Below are 2,467 nucleotides of genomic sequence, written 5' to 3'. Positions count from 1 at the left end.
GAAGGGAGTCGGGACTAGTGGTTAGAGCAGGAGGCTGGGAGTCAGGACTCCTGGGTTCTATCCCCAGCCCTGGGAGTGGAGTGGGGTATGTGGTTAATGCAGGGGGCTGGGTGGGAGTCAGGACTCCTGGGTAGCTGTGCTGCTAACTTGTTCCTAGACCACGGAGAAAGTCACAGTCCTCTCCCGTGCCTCAGTTTCCCCACCAGTGGCTGGCAGAACAGAGAACCCCTGCACTGAGGACAACCTAAAGAACACTTTGCCAGAGCTGGGGCGTGAACGGCAGAAGCCTGGCCAAACCCCAGCCTGCCGGATCTTCCCCCACAGCTTCCCTTTCGAGCAGCCCCACTGCACTTCCTGTCCTACACTGCACAGCCTGGCCTCTGCGCTCCACCCCAGCAGTGGGGGGCGGAGCAATGGGGGAAGAGGCACTGGTGCTTCGTCCCTCCTGATGGGATGGAAGGCTCCATGTTCGCCCAGGCTGCTGCTGGGGCTTGACCAATCCCACCCGCTCTGTTCACAGGGCCCCAGGCCAGAGAACTTCCCCCCGGTAACCCCCCTTTTCGACACACCTCCAGTCTCGATTTCAAACCGGCCACCGGCCCATTGGGCCAGCGGCTCCGTACGCTCCCTGGTCATTTCCAGCCTGAAGTTGTCTGGCTCCAGCTCCCAGCCGCTGGACCTTTCTCTGGCTCCTACCCTGTGGCCGCCCGCTGCCCTCACACCTGCGCTCTCGCCAGCTCTCGCAGCCACCCCCCGGGGATGTTCGCTGTTTACGTAGCTAACCCGTCCCCCCGGGCTGGCTAATGGCTCAGACCAGCGCCCCCCCAGGCACGGTGTCACATGGCTGGGGGGTGGGGAATGCCCTTGGATTTGGAAGGGGGGCTCCAATTACACCTGCTGCTGTTTTAGGGGGTGTAATTGACATCGGCTGATTTCGATTGATCCCAGCTGGATCTCCAGGGGGCGCTGTCTACCTCCCACAGGGGGCCTGGTCCGAACAGGAGAAGGGTCTTTAGAGCCCATCCCCCAACGCCCCCTGAAACGGGTGACAGCTTGCAGCTCGCGCTCACATTCAGAGGGGCTGGGAGCCGGACTCCGGGGTTCTATCCCCAACTTGAGCAGGGAGAGCTAGTGGTTAGAGCAAGAGCAGAGAGGGAGCCAGGGCTCCGGGGTTTGATTCCCCGCTCGAGGAGGGGAGGGGACGGGAGGGGTTAGAGCAGGGAGGGGCTGGGAGCCGGACTCCGGGGTTCTATCCCCAGCTCTGGGAGGGGAGGGAAGTGGAGTGTTTAGAGCAGGGAGGGGCTGGGAGCCAGGGCTCCGGGGTTCTATCCCCAGCTCTGGGAGGGGAGGGAAGTGGAGTGTTTAGAGCAGGGAGGGGCTGGGAGCCGGACTCCGGGGTTCTATCCCAGCTCTGGGAGGGGAGGGAAGTGGAGTGTTTAGAGCAGGGAGGGGCTGGGAGCCAGGGCTCCGGGGTTTGATTCCCCGCTCGGGGAGGGAAGTGGAATGTTTAGAGCAGGGAGGGGCTGGGAGCCGGACTCCGGGGTTCTATCCCAGCTCTGGGAGGGGAGTGGGGGGTAGTGGGTTAGAGACCGGTGAATGCAGCTCTTAGTGTCTCTCTACTGGGTGCCTGGCTGCTGCGCAGACACCAGAGCCCAGTTCAGGAAGGTGTCGCGTCGTGAGAGATCTCCCAGCACGGGGGGGTCACTCGGGTGCTGAAGCCCCTTACCGAACCTGGGCCCTAAACAGGAACTGGCGCCCCCTGCGGGTGCCACCACCAACACTGAACAATCCCGGCTGCTGGGTGAGAGGCGGCGTTGGAACAAAAAGCCCAGACAAGGCAGCCCTTGCTCCGGGGTCCATCAGACCCGCCCCGGCAGCGCCACCACGGTTCTCTCAGCCCCCGGCTGGGCCCGGGACAAGGGGAGTTTGGGGCGGGGCGCAGCGGCCCAGCATGTACGCGCTCAATAGGAGACAGCTGGGGGGTTGGGCAGTTGTTGTGTTTTATAGTCAGCTTCCATCTCGCTGTGATCTCCTGGGAGGTGTCAGGGCTGGGGTGGGAGGGAAGGAAAAGCTGATTTACTGCTCCAAATAAACAGCTCTGAGGGGACACGTGGTCCCCTGGGGGTGGGCGGGTGTCTCTATTAAACAACCCCCCCCCCACCCCAAAGCAGCAACACTGCAGTCATAACAGCCAGGCTGTGACGCGGGAGAGCAGCAGAGATCAAGGAGCATTGTCAAGAAGGGATTTTCAAAAATCCCCAATCCTCATTAACAGCTTAATTGGTGAAAGCTAATTGGCTTTTGGCCCTAGCTGCAGTTCATCTCCAATCCCAGCCGCCGTACAGCGCTGGCCAGTTTCACTTTCTGGGGCCCTGCAGCCTGATGCCTCTGTTGTTTATCCCACACCTGCGCTACCCACTAGACCACACTCCTCTCCCAGAGCGGGGAACAGAACCCAGGAATCCTG

The sequence above is a fragment of the Terrapene carolina genome, unplaced genomic scaffold, assembly GCF_002925995.2.
Source record: "Terrapene carolina triunguis isolate 2854851 unplaced genomic scaffold, T_m_triunguis-2.0 Scaffold833, whole genome shotgun sequence".
Taxonomy (NCBI): Eukaryota; Metazoa; Chordata; order Testudines; family Emydidae; genus Terrapene; species Terrapene triunguis.
The sequence above is the reverse complement of the archived record's forward strand: the minus strand, read 5'-3'. Positions refer to the sequence as shown.